Raw genomic sequence first — 10,382 nt, forward strand, 5'->3', positions numbered from 1 at the left:
CTAAAATTTCCTCGATTTCGTCCAGGACTAAATTAAACTCTCAGTGACTATACACCGAGAAATGGGATACACTTCTCTGTTGATGGTGTTGATAAGGACTTTAATATTGAAACTGCTGCTGTGGTGGTGGTGATGGTGGTAGGTGGTGGTGGTGGTGGTGGTGGTGGTGATGGTAGTGGTGGTGATGGTGGTGGTGGTGATGGTAGTGATGGTGGTGGTGGTGGTGATGGTGGTAGGTCGTGATGGTGGTGGTGGTGATGGTGGTAGGTGGTGGTGGTGGTGGTGGTGATGGTAGTGGTGGTGATGGTGGTGGTGGTGGTGGTGGTGGTGGTAGTGATGGTGGTAGGTGGTGGTGGTGATGGTAGGTGGTGGTGATGGTAGGTGGTGGTGGTGGTGATGGTGGTAGGTCGTGGTGGTGGTGATGGTGGTGGTGGTGATGGTGGTAGGTGGTGGTAGTGGTGGTGGTGATGGTGGTGGTAGGTGATGGTGGTGGTAGGTGGTGGTGGTGGTGGTGGTGGTGGTGGTGGTGGTAGGTGGTGGTGATGGTGGTAGGTGGTGGTGATGGTAGATGGTGGTGATGGTAGGTGGTGGTGATCGTAGGTGGTGGTGGTGGTGGTAGGTTGTAACACTGTAAAAGTGTTTGGTTTAGTGCTGCCACCATTGTAACGGGGGGTGGGGAAATAGCTCTATCTTGTCCATTATTCCACCCCCCAGTTAACTAACGAGGCCGGGGGAAACAGCTCTCTCTAGTCCGTTATCCCGTCCCCAGTTAGCTAACTATTCTAGAGCACTCCCAGAGTTCCTACGGCAGCCTCTCACGTTCAACACCTTGTAACCTAGGTATTTGACTACCTAGGTGCGAAGACTACAAGGCGCCGTAACTTGATCAGTTACCCGAAACTCTAGAGAGAACTCTAGAATACATTTCACTGCCACAAACGTATAAGAGAAAACGAAAGGAAAGAAATGAATAGAGAAGTAATTAGTGAGGGTTTGGGGTAAGAGGTAGAGAGGTGGGAGGAGCGAGGAGGGTCATTAGTTGAAAGTGAAAGTTTAGAGAGGGGTGGAGGGAGAGGTGTAGATAGGTAGAAGTAGAAGAGTAGATAGTAGAAGTAGATAGTAGAAGACGAAATGCTGCCACCATCCATTCGTGATCATTACATACAAGACAAGGAATGGAACTTGTCTGTATCACAATGTTCTCAAAAGAGTTATTACCATGTATCAACTCCAAACATGTACTCATTAATATCATGAAACCAGTAACCACAGAGGCTTTCTCACCTCAACTCAAAGCTCTATGGAACAAAGTTAAACACAATTTAAATAATAAATTCATAATTATATTTTCACATGAAGTATCATAATTTAGCAATTCAATTAAAATGTTCCAGTTTAATATGCAAAGTGAGTCATCAGCCAAGAATTTGAGAACCCTACAACTTGACTGCCCCTGATCATCACACAACACATGTAAACACGACCAAGTCACCTTAATGTTCAACTCACCAAGTGTCTGCCTATAGCTGGATAGAGGGGGGGGGGTGTCTGTAGTTGACAGAGACTGTCCCGCCCTGCCGGCCGACAGCCTCCCTGCTAGGCCGTCTTCTCTGCTCGTCTGGCTGCTGTTCTTCTCTTAATGCTCTCGAATCGATAGCTCTCCGAGTATATATGGGGGAACCTAGTAACTAACTCCGCCCACAAGTAGATAGCCTCAGGCGTTCTACCAAGCCACTCCTTAAACGTCGGCATGTTTGAAGGCTACCAGGCTCCAATTAAAAGATTAGCAGAAGCAAGGTGAAATTTGCATGATCTGACCTCAGGTCACTTGAGGTCATTAACTCTTAGAGGTGTGACTTTCCAGCCGACAAACGGGCGCCTTCTCAAATCCCTGTCTGTGACTCATGTACTCTATGTATGTATTAAATACAAATAAACCAAACACTTTTACAGTGTTACAAGGTGGTGGTGATGGTAGGTGGTGGTGGTGATGGTGGTGGTGATGGTAGTGGTGGTGATGGTAGGTGGTGGTGGTGGTAGGTGGTGGTGATGGTAGGTGGTGATGGTAGGTGGTGGTGATGGTAGGTGGTGGTGGTGGTGATGGTAGGTGATGGTGGTGCAGCCGGTGCAAGCACTGGTGGAGGAGGACAGTGAACTCCTCCTGACTCTCAGGATGTTCATCGTCCTTTACAGCGTCTCCCAAAATACCTCGGGTGGGGATTCTTACACGGAGTTCTCAGACTTTTACAGGCTTAGCGGAAATTAAATTTCTCACGAGGCATTTCTTGAGATTTCAGACGATCACTTACGGGGTTGTAGGAACCAAAAATCTCCAGATATTTCCTAGATATCTAGATATTTCCTAGATATCTAGATATTTCTTGGATATCTAGATATTTCTTGGATATCTAGATATTTCTTGGATATCTAGATATTTCTTAGATATCTAGATATTTCTTGGATATCTAGATATTTCTTGGATATCTAGATATTTCTTAGATATCTAGATATTTCTTGGATATCTAGATATTTCTTAGATATCTAGATATTTCTTAGATATCTAAATATTTCCTCAACATCTAAAAATTTCCTCGACATCTAGATATTTCCTAGACGTCTAGATATTGCCTAGATGTCTAGATATTTCTTAGACATAGGCTGCAGACACAAGGGGTCTGCAGGGGTCGGTCCTATTAGGAGAGGGTAAAGTCAAATAGTGACCCCTCAAAAATATGTGAAAGATGGCTTGACGGGTCCATAGATTTCTTTAAAGTCCCTAGATTTCTTTCCTTATTAAAGGAAATAAAATCTGTCCGAGGTTAGAAATCAGTTGGGAAAAAGGTTGGGAAGGGGAGGTGGGGGTTGAGGGAAAGGGAGAAATGAGGGAGATGGAAAGGAAGAGGGGGAGAGAAGATGGAGGGAAAAACATTCTTATATTAATATAAAAAATTACGCCCTGATCTCATCAAAACTGACAGAAAATTTCAAATCATCACATTTTGCCCGTAGTAGCATAAAACAGATGACCGTCCAACAGTTTCAAAGGCTTCTTCAAGCTCCGTCCCGTCTCAAAGCCAAAAGTGAAACTAGACAGAGAGAGAGAGAGAGAGAGAGAGAGAGAGAGGAGATGAGAGAGAGAGAGAGAGAGAGAGAGAGAGAGAGAGAGAGAGATAGGGCTGCAGATGAACTGCGTCAACCAGGGCAAAGAGACAGCAAGATAGAGACAGAGATTGGGAGGAGAAAGACCGAAAAGGGGGGATGGGAAAGGGAGATGTTTGGAGACAGAGAGGAGATGGGCAGGGGGGGGGGGGTAGATGGGAGGAGAGGGGAAGGAGGTGATTGAGAGAGAGGGAGAAGTGAGGAAGAGGGGGAGAGAGAAAGAGACTCTGGGTGCGCAATCGGATCTGTCCACCCCACCACCGAGCTGCTAGGACCTATCCACCCCACCACCAGGCAGCCCTAGCCAGTCGATCACCTGACCTTGACGCTAGGGATGGGCTCCAACACAATCTATCCCCAACAAACTCCACCCCCCCATTTACCCATTATTTAACCATCGAAGGAAATAAATAACATAATGTAAAGAATCAGTTATATTGCATATAATAGACACGAATAGATTAATTAAGACTTAACAATTGTAATTGTCAACAGCCCGGCGAACAATCCTTATTACCACTTCAAGAATTAAAAAAATCCTTGCGATTGTATAATTCGGGACACACACTGATATTTATTATAAATACAGAGTCCTTGCATTGTTACAGATAATTCTAAATAAAAAAGTGCAGTTCATACTTACAAACTTCAAACTCTAATATATGTAAATAATAATAATAATAATAATAATAATAATAATAAAACAATTGGTTGTACCTTTCGTGGTGCAACAAATTTTCAAGATAAGAATGTACAATATTATCAAGCCTAGGTGTAATTGATGGGGGACCATCAAGACTGATGATAGGTGTAAGAGGAGAAAGGACATCAACCCTGGGAACCCAAGGCAATGTGAGCCGAGTGTGGGTGGAAGTACAGAAGACTGACCGCAAGAATGTCTCCACTGTCCTCCCCATCCCTCCTCCCTCCCTGGTACTCACCCTCTCTAGCCCCCCCCCCCCTCCTTACTCATCCTCCCTGGCCACCCTTACTCATCCTCCCTGGCCACCCTTACTCATCCTCCCTGGCCACCCTTACTCACCCTCTCTGGCCACCCTTACTCACCCTCCCTGGCCACCCTTACTCACCCTCCCTGGCCACCCTTACTCACCCTCCCTGGCCACCCTTACTCACCCTCCCTAGCCACCCTTACTCACCCTCTCTGGCCACCCTTACTCACCCTCCCTGGCCACCCTTACTCACCCTCCCTGGCCACCCTTACTCACCCTCCCTGGCCACCCTTACTCACCCTCCCTGGCCACCCTTACTCACCCTCTCTGGCCACCCTTACTCACCCTCCCTGGCCACCCTTACGCACCCTCCCTGGCCACCCTTACTCACCCTCCCTGGCCACCCTTACTCACCCTCTCTGGCCACCCTTACTCACCCTCCCTGGCCACCCTTACTCACCCTCCCTGGCCACCCTTACTCATCCTCCCTGGCCACCCTTACTCACCCTCCCTGGCCACCCTTACTCACCCTCCCTGGCCACCCTTACTCACCCTCCCTAGCCACCCTTACTCACCCTCCCTAGCCACCCTTACTCACCCTCCCTAGCCACCCTTACAAGCAACACAACTCCCACTTATGGTAAAAAAAGGAATGACTCGAGATTTCGGTCCGCTTTGGATCCCTTTATCAAGTAACCGATCGAGACTAACCAGGTTTGTCTCAATTGCTGCTTGATAAAGATCCATGACGGTCCTAAACGTCGGCTCTCTCTCTTGCCTTCCTCTTTGTGTATGTGTGTTGGGTGGCATGTTTCGGTCCTGGTCGGACCGAAACATGCTATCTGGTTGCTATTGTCGGTGTATTTGGGGGAGTTTGAGGTGTATATGATTCTAATGGGGTGTTTCTTCTAAAGTTGCTGAGGATGTTGACCGGAGCAGCGGCACGGAGCTTCAACACGACATACGTAAGTGACTGTTTTGTGTGAAATGTTTGACAATTGCATGTTTTACACACACGCATACACATACACACGCGCGCCTGCCCCCTATAGAAAGAGTTATAACTCTTTCTTAATCTCATAAAATCCTACATTTTCTCATAAAAATCCCACATGTTATCTCACAAAACTCTCATATGTTAACGACACATAGACAAGCAACTCATAAGTTAACCTCACAGGCCACAGCCGCTCACAAGTACCTGGCGATAGATCAGAAGCTATTCGGACTCTAAACATATATATTAGTCTCGAAAATTAGACTTTTCTCGAAATTTAGACTTTTCTCGAAAATTAGACTTTTCTTGAAAATTAGACTTTTCTCAAAAATTTGACTTTTCTCGAAAATTAGACTTTTCTCGAAAATTAGACTTTTTCTCTGCTGGAAAGTCTATTGTTTCGCCGCGTGAGTTTACCAAACTTTTCGAAAATAAGAAATTTGAGAATCAAATAGCAACAACCACTTGCGAAACCTGTGCACCATTTTTTAACAATCATGGGGACTTTGTTTTACATTTAAGGGGTTTATGCGCTTGGAATCTTTACAACCCAAGGTTATTATTATTATAAACAACCCCGTATAGTGGACCTGCTGCATGGGTGACAGCTTCTCCCCCGTATAGTGGACCTGCTGCATGGGTAACAGCTTCTCCCCCGTATCAACCTACCCAGGCTTTGCGCCCTGGAGAGGCCACCTCAGACCAATAACCAGAGCGCAACTCCATAGTCTCCTGAGACTGATGGATGGCCTACTACCATAGTGCTTCGGAGCTCACAAACTGTTTAATAACTGTAAACAAAGCCTCGATGATTGTTAAAAAGATGTACAGGTTTCGTAAGGGGTCACGTAAATGGTGGATTAAACCTGGCCCCACACACACACACACACACCTCTGGACGTACATGTGGATAGACGAATTTTAAATGCGCCTCAAATCGCCTGTATCCGGTCGGGTTCACATTCCCTCCGTGTCAGGGCTCTAAACTTTTGGAGCGTACTACCCAGCGGTGACCTCGTTCTTGCGGGTCGGTGTTCGATCCCCCGACGGTTCAAGTGGTTGGGCACCGTTCTTTCCCTCTGTCCTCATATCCCAGCTTATATTCTCTCCCCAATATCCCAGCACCTAGCCTGTCCTCATATCCCAGCACCCAGCCTGTCCTCATATTCCAGCACCCAGCCTCTCCTCATATCCCAGCACCTAGCCTGCCCTCACATCCCAGCACCCAGCCTGTCTTCATATCCCAGCACCCAGCCTGTCCTCATATCCCAGCACCCAGCCCGTCCTCATATCCCAGCACCCAGCCTGTCCTCATATCCCAGCACCTAGCCTGTCCTCATATCCCAGCACCTAGCCTGTCCTCATATCCCAGCACCCAGCCTGTCCTCATATCCCAGCACCCAGCCTGTCCCTCATAAGAACAGACCGTCTTATGGATGGCATCTCATGGACAAACCTTCCATACCTCATCCTTGGAGGCTGTGAACTTAGACTTTTCAAGACTTTGAACTGCGGAAAGACGCAGATGCTGAGTCCATATCCCGGCAGCATCATTAGGCAGGTCGTGGGGAGATAGGCAAGGAGGAATCTCTGACGGCTCCCTAAGGAGGGAAGGGGCCCTGGAAGGGAAGGGCCCTGGGAGGGAAGGGGCCCTGGGAGGGAAGGGGGCCCTGGGAGGGAAGGGGCCCTGGGAGGGAAGGGGCCCTGGGAGGGGGCATTATCAGGCTGGAGGACCGGCGGTGCTCGGGGCAGGCCGGGTACAGGAGTAGTCAAGATTCTACAAGGAGGTATATACCCTGTCTGGTGAGGAACTCCTGAGACACAGATGGTACTCATTCTTTACTCTAGTGACACAGATGGTCCTCAATCTTCACTCTAGTGACACAGATGGTCCTCAATCTTCACTCTAGTGACACAGATGGTCCTCAATCTTCACTCTTGTGACACAGATGGTCCTCAATCTTCACTCTAGTGACACAGATGGTCCTCAATCTTCACTCTTGTGACACAGATGGTCATCAATCTTCACTCTAGTGACACAGATGGTCAACACTCTTCACTCTAGAGACACAGATGGTCCTCACTCTTCACTCTTGTGACACAGATGGTCCTCAATCTTCACTATGGTGACACAGATGTTCCTCACTCTTCATTCTAGTGACATATACATACATACATATAGTCATACAGGCTTACCTCCCCCTCTCTCTCTCTCTCTCTCTCTCTCTCTCTCTCTCTCTCTCTCTCTCTCTCTCTCTCTCTCTCTCTCTCTCTTTCCTCTCTCTCTTTCCTCTCTCTCTCTCTCTCTCTTCCTCTCTCTCTCTCTCTGCTCTCTCTCTCTCTCTCTCTCTCTCTCTCTCTCTCCTCTCTCTTTCCTCTCTCTCTCTCTCTCTCTCTCTCTCTCTCTCTCTCTCTCTCTTTCCTCTCTCTCTCTCTCTCTCTCTTTCCTCTCTCTCTCTCTCTCTCTCTCTCTCTCTCTCTCTCTTCTCTCTCTCTCTCTTTCCTCTCTCTCTCTCTCTCTCTCTCTCTCTCTCTCTCTCTCTCTCTCTCTCTCTCTCTCTCTCTCTCTCTCTTCCTCTCTCTCTCTCTCTCTCTCTCTCTCTCTCTCTCTCTCTCTCTCTCTCTCTCTCTCTCTCTCTTCTCTCTCTCTCTCTCTCTCTCATAAGACTGTGACCAGGAGCTGAAGCTCGACTCAGTAAACTCTTAGATAAATAACTGCCAGGTGAGAACACACACATTCATAGAAGGTTGCCAGCCACATAGCCGATGATGAGCCTCGGGGCGTGGGAAGGCTGTGGGACCTGCTGGCCTGCGGGCCGTGGGTCGAGGTGTAGAGTGATGGGTGTGTTCACCTATAGTTGTGCCTGCAGGGTCGAGCTTTAGTCTTGGACCCTGCTTTTGTAGCCGTTGTCTAACTGCAAGGACTCCCGGCCTATACCCTATACATAGCTGCTTTTGGAGTTGTGAATGGAGTTATAGCCTCAATCTGCTCCTTTAGGTTATTCTATTTACTCCCTACCCTTACGCTAAAAGAACTCTTTCTAACATCTCTATGACACATCTGAGTCTCAAGCTTCCATCCGTGCCCAATTATTCTATTGTTATTCACTGTAAACATTTCCTCTGTTTCCACCTTGTTAATCCCTCAAAGTACTTTATACGTCTGTATCATGTCACCTCTCTCTCCATTCCTTTCTAACGTGGTCAGGTATAGTTCCTTCAGGTCAGTCTTCGTACCTCATCCCTCTCGGCTCTGGGACGAGTCTCGTTGCTAACTTCAGCACCGTGTCCAGCTTCCTCATGTGTGTGTATTCACCTAGTTGTATTCACCTAGTTGTGCTTGCGGGGGTTGAGCTCTGCTCTGTTGGCCCGCTCTCAACTGTCAATCAACTGTTTCTACTACTACTATTATATATTTCTCTCTCACACACACACACACAGACACAACACACACACACCACACACACACAACACACACACACACACACACACACACACACACACACGGGTTCAGGAGGGTAAAATCTTGCCTTACAGGCTTGATAGAATTCTACGATCAGGTGAGAAAGATTAAGCAAGAAAGATAAGGGTGGGCGGACTGCAATTTTTTGGACTGTCGGAAAGCCTTTGACACAGTACCCATAAAAGGTTGATGCATAAGCTGGAGAAACAGGCAGGAGTAACTGGTAGGGCGCTCCAGTGGATAAGGGAGTACCTAAGCAATAGAAAGCAGAGAGTTACGGTGAGGGTGAGACCTCAGACTGGCGTGAAGTCACCAGTGGAGTTACCACAGGGCTCTGTACTTGGACCTATCCTATTTCTGATATACGTAAATGATCTCCAGAGGTATAGACTCATTCCTCTCAATGTTTGCTGACGACGCCTAAATTATGAGAAGGATTAAGACAGAGAAGGACAGCTTGAGGCTTCAAGAAGACCTGGACAAGCTGCAGGAATGGTCGAACAAATGGCTGTTAGAGTTTAACCCAAGCAAATGTAATGTAATGAAGATAGGGGTAGGAAGCAGGAGACCAGATACAAGGTACATTTGGGAGATGAAATACTTCAAGAGTCAGAGAGAGAGAAAGACCTGGGGGTTGATATCACGCCAGACCTGTCCCTGAAGCTCATATCAAGAGGATAACATCAGCAGCATATGCCAGGTTGGCTAACATAAGAACGGCCTTTAGAAACTTGTATAAGGAATCTTTCAGAACATTATATACCACATATGTCAGACCAATCCTGGAGTATGGGGCTCCAGCATGGAGTCCTATCTAGTCAAGCATAAGACTAAACTGGAAAAAGTTCAAAGGTTTGCCACCAGATAGCCCGAGCTGAGAGGTATGAGTACGAGGAGAGACTACGGGAATTAAACCTCACTTCGTTGGAAGACAGAAGATTTAGGGGGGACATGATCACCACATTCAAGATTCTAAAAGGGAATCGACAGGGTTGATAAAGACAGGCTGTTTAACACAAGGGGCACACGCACTAGGGGACACAGGTGGAAACTGAGTGCCCAAATGAGCCCACAGAGATATTAGAAAGAACATTTTATTAGAAGAAGATATCAGAAAGGACAACACGCTGGACACGTGATCCTGTGGTCCGGGTTCGATCCCGGGCGCCGGCGAAAAACGATGGGCAGAGTTTCTTTCACCCTATGCCCCCTTTTACCTAGCAATAAATAGGTACCTGGGAGTTAGTCAGCTGTCACGGCTGCTTCCTGGTGAGTGTGTGTGTGTACTCACCTAGTTGGTTTGCGGGGGTGAGCTCTGGCTCTTTGATCCCGCCTCTCATCCGTCAATCAACAGGTGTACAGATTCCTGAGCCTTTTGGGCTCTATCCACCAAGTGTGTGTGTGTGTGTGTGTGTGTGTGTGTGTGTGTGTTTGTGTGTGTGTGTGTTGTGTGTGTGTGTGTGTGTGTGTGTGTAAGTAAGGTGACCGGCCGGCTGACTGGCCAGCGAGGATGACCCTGGCGTTTAAGCAAACTTTTGTGTTCACATTTAGAAAGCAGGAAGACAAGCCTATCACAAGCAGTGACGCAGGAACCTCCACCCCACTCCCCCCCCCCCACCCCCACCACCCTGGCCTCAAAAATAAACCTTCCCACTCTCTCATAACCCACAAAACAAACCTACCCACTCCAAAAAAACAAAACCCCAAACCACCTACACCAAGAACCACACACACACACACACACACACACACACACACCACACACACACACACACACACACACACACCACACACACACACACACACACACACA

This window comes from Procambarus clarkii, chromosome 26, assembly GCF_040958095.1.
Source record: "Procambarus clarkii isolate CNS0578487 chromosome 26, FALCON_Pclarkii_2.0, whole genome shotgun sequence".
NCBI classification, from domain to species: Eukaryota; Metazoa; Arthropoda; class Malacostraca; order Decapoda; family Cambaridae; genus Procambarus; species Procambarus clarkii.